The sequence below is a fragment of the Clupea harengus genome, chromosome 13, assembly GCF_900700415.2.
Source record: "Clupea harengus chromosome 13, Ch_v2.0.2, whole genome shotgun sequence".
Classification (NCBI taxonomy): Eukaryota; Metazoa; Chordata; class Actinopteri; order Clupeiformes; family Clupeidae; genus Clupea; species Clupea harengus.
Window position 1 is genome coordinate 2837815 of NC_045164.1, and position 9190 is coordinate 2847004.

General features: G+C 48.9%; 1 protein-coding gene across 3 annotated transcripts in view; it reads right to left on the reverse strand.

Moving 5' to 3' along the window:
- Window positions 1-9190, reverse strand: part of macrod2 (mono-ADP ribosylhydrolase 2) — a 455835-nt gene that overhangs the window by 353924 nt on the left and 92721 nt on the right. The gene's annotated exons all lie outside the window — the stretch shown is intronic.

Below are 9190 nucleotides of genomic sequence, written 5' to 3' on the forward strand. Positions count from 1 at the left end.
ACTCTCTGTCTGTAACAGTGACACGGAGCAGGCCCCTTGCTGTCCCTGTGTTTTACAGCAGCGGTGAAAACTGCACACACCGCACATGTGGCATAAGACCCACATTATCACTCACACTCACACACAAGCACACACACAGGCTGTTGCAGACTCGAGTTCAGGCAATCAATAATATGCTCTTGTGGTAATATGGTTTCCGCGGCGTGGATCAGCTCTTGAATGGAGACTGACCGAGGTAAAGTAAGGGGAGAAACCGGTTCTCTCTGGGGGGTTTGGAAGGATTGCAGTAATTCCCAGTTGAGCCTCTTCTCTACCACACACACAAAAGATGGAGAGAATATCCATTAGTGGGAGATTGCACTCCAATTAGACAAGAGGTGGAGGACACCAGCGCAGGTGTGGGATGCACCTGGTTTCCAAAATAAACACACCCTTTCTCTCCTACCCCTGGTACATTAAGCTGATTACACTAGAACCACCCTCCCACCCAATAAGACACGTCACCACCAGGAGTTTGATAGTCAGCTTGAAACCAAGAGGAGGCATGTATGTGTGTGTGTGTGTGTGTGTGTGACAGAGAAAGTAATTGTGTATGCTTGTGTGTGTGCGTGGACAGTCCACACCTGACTGACAGAAGGCTGATGGATCGACTCCAAGCCCGCCCTACCCCTCATCTGGTGGGGGGTGTTAACAAAAATAAATGATGATGATAGGATAACTGTGTGCACCAATGTACAAACACAGCTGTTTCAAAAGGCAACACCCCCCCCCCAACCAACCACAGCAAATCCATAAGGCTGTCCTTCCCTCCTGCATCAGCACCCCAGACCGCCAACAGCATCCGTGAATAAGCGGCCAGGTAGCCCCGCACACCACTCCAGAAGAAGCAGAAACAAACATGGAGGAAACCTGGCAGCAACTGGAGGCACATATTGCACATAAAACCCAACGCCTGCAACTGAACTGTAAAGACTTTGCAGCTGTGGCAAAACATTTCAGGGGCCCCTGTGCTGCGGTTGGGCATTCTAGTCGAGGAGCTGACAGAGCTACACACACACGCGGGCGCTTGCATACACAACTCTGTAGAAACACACACATACATGCACACTTGCATATACACACACACACACACACACACACACACACACACACACACAGGCACTCGCAGACTTGCTCACACACACACACACACACACACACACACACGCACACACACACACACACACACACTGAAAAGAGCCTGCAGACATAGAGACGTGAGTTATGCGAGTGCTTCACCAGTGCCTCACCTGTTGCAGTCCTGCCTGACTGGGTGTTTCACCAGTTGCTGCCGCTTTTTTTCAAGGCAGACATGACAACAGCCAAGGCAAACTGAGGTGGGGGGGGTGTCACCTGGTCGCTACTCTTGCTCATCCAAAGACAACTCAGAAAAAGACTGAGAGAGATAGGGGGAGGGAAGGAGAGAAAGAGAGAGAGGCAGAGCGAGAGAGAGAGAGAGAGACGGAGACAGGCCCTGTTTACATTTCGTTTTGAAATGCACCTTGGCGAATTGGATCACAAGTGGACAGCCGAGTCACATTACCTATGACTATCAAGCATCTCCAAGATGCCAAGCTGAACACGTGTGTTCAGATTTTGTTACTGCCTATGTTTCACTACTGCCTACTGTCAGGGACACAATCAGTGCTCACAGTACAAAATATATGTGGTAAAGATATGTGCAAGGCCCAGACCACCTCGGCAAGTGGTTTGAGTGATCGGATCACAGTGCGTCTTGGAGGTCATATACACTTGGATTTAGCGCTGTCCAGATCAGATTGCCCAAGATGCATTTTAAAACCAAGCAGGGCAAGAGACGCTAGCTAGGGACTACGGCGTCTATGCACGGCCTCCCTGTTTCCTCTCCTAATTGAGGAGGCCTCTTGGGTTACACGGCACAGCAGCGAAAGCAGAAGAAAGCAACATCCTGCTGCTAATGCAGTCTTCTCACACATGTCTGGACAGAATGTGTATGATGAGCTTTTCTCACTGTGGATGTACAGGAGTGTGTGTGTGTGTGTGTGTGTGTGTGTGTGTGTGTGTGTGTGTGTGTGTGTGTGTGTGTGTGTGTGTGTGTGTGCACCCAAGTGAGTGAGTGACAGAGAGAAAGAGATTGAGAGGAAGAGAGAATGCCTCATAGAGAAATGTCTGCATGGCTGTTTTATTTGAATCAACGCAGCCGAGCATGAAAGAACTGGGAGGTCAGAGAATAAATGCCGTCCGGATGCCGGCAAATAAATTTTACACTACTACGGTTTTTGGATTTTCAACAATGCCCACTGGTTTGTTCACCACTCAATTTCAGCAGCTGTAACTGTTAAATGTGCAGGCGTGCATTCCTGCTTAAAGACGTCCTGCTTGATGTTTTGCAGGCGCTGTGTATATATCTAAAAATATGTCTGCGTTTTCTTTTACTCGGCTCAAGGTTGTCCAAAAACTGTGCATGATGGAGTAGTGTCAAAAACTACAGCATATCAAGACCAGCCACAGCCTCCTCTTGCTCACGTCTTAAGGCCGTCTGTTAGCACAGATGTAGGGCCTCCAAGAGCCCTGGTCCCAATGAATCAATGCGTTGAGACATTCCCATACTAGCCATGCTAAAGCAGTCAAAATGGCTAATCCTCAGGGGTTAATTAAAGCCATCTCCAGGACACTTTCTTTCCTGAGACTTTCTACGAGTTTCAACTCAACACGGCGATATAACAGAGGCTATGCTTGCCATGTTGAACAGTTAGATATCAGCCCATGAGGATAATCGGAACGACGAGATCTGATCTTTAACAAACCACACGATGCTCGAGTGCAGCTAATTTCCCCGCCTAAAGAGCAAGAAGCCACCCAAGTCCAAATGCCACCAAAAAGCGTGTGTTTAAAAATGGAGGCTTTTGTCCTCATGCTTTTGTTCACAGCTTTTCTCAGCTTTAAGTGCTTGTCATTTAACAGTTCTTTTTTTTATTTATTTATTTTGTATGACGGGTCGATTAAGGCAGGAGAAAATGAAGGAGAAAAGCTCGTCTGGCTCACTGCAACTCTGGTATTTGACCATATAATGTAATAACATTGCTTAATGCATCCAAATAGAGGAGGCTGACATTTTTCAGCATGGAGACTGACCTTTAAAACAAATGAGAAAAATAGCTACTGAAAGCCCTTTACAGAGAAGCTTTTTGTGCACAGCAGCTGCCATTCAATCAGCAGAGGCAGATTTACATGATGAATCACAGCCATTTTCAGACGAGCCCACAAGACCTGCCAAGTACACCATCAGGGGAAAAACACAACTTTATAAACAGTTTAGGATAAATCCATGCGAAATGTTCAGTGGCAGGCTTACATACAGTATAGCGCACAGTATGCTTACGTATAGTACAGTCGCATACACAGAGAATTATGCTCATCCAGTGGATCATTTACAGAATAGAAAAATGTCTTAGTCGGAGTCTTCCTTGACTGACCCACACACACACACAAACAATCCAGAGAGACTATGAATGATTCTATGTTGGGGTTCTGAAACACTTACTGCTGCTGACTAACCCTATATAACCCATCAAAAACGCTGCAAAACTCTCCTATACCCAAACAAAGACTCATACACTCCCACACACACACGCACACACACACACACACACACACACACAAGGTTTGGCTGAAGGGGCATAAGAGGGCCTTGTGTGAGCTGAATTAGCACTGGAGTGGAAGGTACTCCAGCTTAAGCGAACAGGAACAAGAAACAGACACATAACACGTATCAAACACTCCCCCCTCCTACTCCTCCAGCCCTCACTTCCTCTGTCTCTCCCTCTCTCTCTCTCACACACTCACACTCACCTCCTCCTCCTCTACACCAACACCACAGCCCTCCACACCTCTTCAAAGAGACCGGCAACACCTTGATTCATTAGTCTTTAACTGGAAGTGATTTCTGTGTGTGGGTGTCCTGCTGGTCAGATGAAATAAGGGCTTTTAGTCGAGCACAGCCCAGGCTAGACCACACAAAGCAGAACAGAAAGAAAGCGTGCCGCTGAAACAACAAGCGCATTGGGAGCATTGCATGTGGGGCCCGGCTCGTACCACAGTGATGACAACAGCCATGACACTCATAAAGCAGGTCTCTTTCCCTCTCAGAGAGGATCTCAGCATGCATTACCTCACACACGCATACACACTCAGTGGAAATGTCATGTTCGCCCTTATTGCTGTGACCTTTTTCTCCAGTCCATACAAAACTATAACAACCACCTTCACTGAAAATTTTAAAGGCCCATCGGGAATATGATGAAATTCCAAAGGCATCTATTCACTACACCAAAAAAATGAAACAGCACAACAGCCATGCAGTGGATAGTCAAGGAATGATAAGCGCGGGTAATGTTTCTTTCTTTCTTTTTCGGAGTGAGGCAGGCTAGGAAATGTGACACAGGGGAAATTCTCTATAAGTAGCTCGACACTCCAAAAAGCAGGCCAGCCAAAGCCGACTAGTCTCTTCCTGCGCCCAAAGGGAAAGGACAGGAAAAAGTGAATACACATTAGCAAAGGACCACCTGGACTGAAGGAGATTGAGTTCTCCCATGTTTCCCACACAGTCCCTTCTACTCAGTGAGAATGACACGTGTGGTATTGGTTGTGGAGGGGAGGGGGGGTGCATGGGAGAGCCATACACCTGGACTGGACTGGACTGTACCTCCCACAGGCTTGTCAGCACTTTGTTCTTGTGTTCTTTGAGGAGCATGTGATCGGGCCTTTCACTCCGGAGCTGCATGCCAGAGGCCGGTGTCAGACACAGACACCTTTCCTGGGTTAAAATGGTCCGAGGCGTCACAAGAAACACCTTGGAGCATCCACTGGGAGAGAGTGAGACAGTGGCTCCAATTTCTCTCCTTTTTTATGGCTTCACACCAGAGCACCTCTATGTCTCTTTCAATACCTTTCTCTTTCTTTTAAATACACACCCACCCACACACACACACACACACACACGCTTACACACACAGAGACGTCAAACACAGGCCTACACACAAACACATCTCATACATGCTCACACACACACACACGTCACAGGAGACGAGAAAAACATGCCATCCTGTCCACTTTCCACTTCTACAGGCTTCAAGGCTCTCCCTGAGGGCACAGGAGACAATATGAAGAGTTTGACTTGATCAAGCCTTCCTCACCTGTGGTGAACTATTCAAAGTCAGCGTGCCGAGGGCCCAGTGTCCAAGGACATTGAGCTCAAGAGCTGGACTCCTCCTGACAGATTAACAATGCAAACCTACCAAACCAAATCAGACACGACTCATTAGAGATAGGTGACCACTTGAAATGGATGGCACACAAGATGAAAAGGCAGACGCATGGTCTAATGGGAGCCGCAAGAAAAAAGAAAAGGACTGAAAGGTGCCCCCCCCCCCCCATGCTGAGCCGAGGCTATGGGCGGAACGTTGTGGCACATTAGAACAAAATAGCTCTGCTTTTGTTTCTCCAGCTTGGTGATTCACAGCAGATGTGTTGCAGTGGAGTAATGTGTTGTGTTTGAGGCACTAGTGCATCCTTCATGAGGGACACGCAAATGGGCTGCTGCTGCTGCTGCTGCTGCTGCTGCTGCTGCTGCTGCTGCTGCTAGGAACAGCTGTGAACGACAGCTTTGCTTTCATTTACAGGGAGACAGCGGTTGAGGGACAGAAAGAGAGCGAGAGAGAGAGAGAGGGAGAGAGAAAATGAGAGAGAGAGAGAGAGAGAGAGAAACAGGGAGGGGTGGGAGAGATCAGAAAAGATGCAGGCGGGCACTCAGCATGTAAATGTTTGATTGAACAAGGGATGATGAGCTGGAAAACTGTTTCAAATGCCTCTCTCTGTAATCATTCCTGAAAAGGTGTAGCCTAAATAATGCAATCGGTGCAAAACTGTGGACTGTAAGTATGCTTGCAAGACTGCAAATGTGCATGTGTGTGGGTGTGTGGGTGTGTGTGTATGTATACGTGTGTGTGTGTCCACAGTCCAAAGCCCCTGTGATCAGTGCTGTGGAACACTCCGTCTTCTCATTCCACCATGTCAAAGGGGCTGAAGGGGTCTGGCAGAGCCGTTCTTCATCACCTCTTCCTTTTCTTCCCCTCATGCTCTTGTTCGTTACCGTGACGTCGGAGTTCTCTTCCCCGTGTGGTCCTGAGTTGTTTCTCGACACAGAGAGAAAGCTCTTTGATAACAGGTGATAAGATACCGCTCCTGAGAGCACCGGGTCCTTTCACGGCTTTCATCATTCCGTCCGATACCGCGCCGCACAATTGGGGAAAAGCCAGGCAGCAACAGGAAAGTCTTTGAAACCAGATCCGCTTTCAATATTTCAACTCCCAGACAGAATTACACCCGCTGACCTGATAAAAAGCACCATTTATCTAAAAAGGGCCATAGGAAGTTGGTAAGTTGGCTAATTACAGATTTACTGCTGAAACTGTAAACCAATTACAGAGAAGGGGGGAGGAAAGGAGAAGTGCTTGAACGAACCACATTAGAGCCCCTCTGTAGACTGGGAAGGCTTTGTATGCTGATGGCTCCACTGTCTCTTGTCAGCCAGTGGACCTATGGGATGGCCCGGGCTATCTAATCTGATCACAGAGCATTGTTTCATAGCTCATTAACCCATTGGGGGGTCCAGAGGTTTCCTTATGGTCGACAAGGAACTGATCCCCCTTCCCCCAACCTCCCTCAGACCCCCTCCTAAAGCCCCCCCCCCCACCCCCAATCCTGACTCCTCTCTGAGCCTCTCTTTGTCCCTCCTTCCCTGTGGCCAGGACAAGAGGAGTTAGAAAAACAAGCAAAGAAGACAAAGAGAGGAGAAGAGAAAACAGCCGAGAGGGCTATTTGTGTGGATTCCCCGGGTCCTGGACAAATACACAAAACAAGAGACAGACTGCTGGCTGAGAAACCACCCCCCCCCCCCCAGCCTGGCCTGGCTTGACTTGACTTGGCCTGACCGACCAGCAGGATGTCAGCCTTCTTTCGCCTGGTTTTGTTCAAGGGGGCTTTGCTCCCTTTCTCAGCCTCAGTCCCTGGGGAAAGGGGGGGAGCTAACGGTAAACATCTGGAATCTGCATTAAAAAAGAACCGGGGGGCCCGAAGCGCCGCACTGCTGACCAACTCAAAGACATTCAGATCACCCAGAGCTACTGTCCCATGTCGTGGGGCTGATTCATACAAAGACCCAGTCGGTGGCCCAGATTGTAAAATACGCTGACATGTACACTGCCCCCCCCCCCCCCCCCCCCCCCCCACACACACACACACACACACACACACACACACACACACACAACCCACCAACAAGGCTCCCACATATAGTATGAGACGCATAAAACTGTTTTGTTTTACACACCTACAAATCACAAGCACACATACACACACACACACACACACACACACACACACACACCTCAGAATATGTTCTGGATGAAGGCCTGGATTTCACATTTGGCCATATTGGAAAGGTCTCGAGGCTGACAGGGGAGGGAGGGGAGGGGAGACGGACGGCTCAGAGATCACTGCTAATTGCCCGTGGTGGATGAATATGGAAATGAACCAGAAGGTAAATGGGAGAGAGGGAGAGATAGAGAGACACAGAGAGAGAGAGAGAGAGAGAGAGAGAAAGAGAGAGGGGGGCAGAAAGAGAGAGCAGCAGAGAGAGAGAGAGAGAGAGAGAAAGAGAAAAAAATACAAGCAGCTATCTGGCACGAGCTGCTCCATGTTGCTTTTAATTGGGCAATGGCTCAGGCCTGAGCGAGCCCATCAATAATGTATTCCAGTCAAAGAGCAAGTGGAGACACAGGAGATCGAAGAAAAATCATTCTCAAATCTCTCACCAGACAGAGCAGTGCCGAGGCTCTCTGCCTATGCTCTGGTCGCTGGCTCACAACGCTCAGACATTTAAAGCTGGAAAACAGATGTATCTATTCAAGCCAAATACAAGGCCTATTCTACACACTTGGAATTTATTTGTCCTTTTTTTGCAAAGACAAACCTCACTACTTGAAAAGGTAAACAAGCCAGAGAAAGAGACCAGACAGCTTCAAGAGGAGGAAATTAAATGAAGAAATAGACCTTGCTAGACAGGAATGGCTCATTGAAGGAGCCCAGAAAGGGAGCTGAAGATTCCAGAGACGTCTACCCACTTAGAGCAGACTCAAAAAGCCCCCTTGTTCACACACTTAACCAAATCAAGTGCTTTAATAAACTTAGCTATGCTCAACCCCCCCCCCCCACCCACACACACACACACACACACACACACACACACACACACACACACACACACACACACAGGGGGCACTGAGACAGCTATGTAGCTCCTTCAAAGATATTTGTGTTGTCAAAACACAGCCAGATATTTCTGATAAGGTAAACTGCATCCTAGGGAAAGACAAGGGGTCCATTACCCTAAACAAGAGGTGATCCACACGGCTGACCCCCCATCACCACCACCCCTCCTCACTTCCCACGTCCACCCTCACCCCCCACCTCAGCTATTGAGATAACAGTAACCGGACACGCATGGCTCTCCTATGGGGCTCTTTGAACGATCAAGAGTCAATCAGGAGCTGCTGACAGACAGGCGCAGGTTAGATGCAGGAGGAAAGCACCACAAGGCTGGAGAAAGAGGTGCAACCATCTGACCTGGGTAAAAAGGGGGGGGGGTCAGTGCCTGGATTGGGGGGGGGGGGGGGTTGGCCCAGTCAAGAGGAATCAGGTCTGACCCTTTCTCACCTACAAATCTGCTGCTTGCTTGACCCCCCCATGCCCCCCCCCTGCTCTCCCCCTCCACCCTGAACAACACCTGGGCCTCTCCAGTTTCCGCTCCACAGACAGCCTGGACAGCTCCAGTCGAAGGGCTCCCGTGTGCAGGTTACGGTAACTTAATATCACCTCTGCCACTTCAGGCCAGTTGAAAACACACTCTCACAAAGAGAGCATGAGGCAACAACAGACGGCTCGTCAGGATGAGGGGACAGAAAAAGAGGGGGGGAAAAAACAGAAAAGCAGCCGATAAGTGGAGCACTTTGTCCGACTGAAGCTCCAGCAGATGTTAAGGTTTGAACTGGAAGGCCATTTTAGCTAACAAACAGCCTCTCCAGATGGGGACAATGGCAGCTTACTTCGAGCT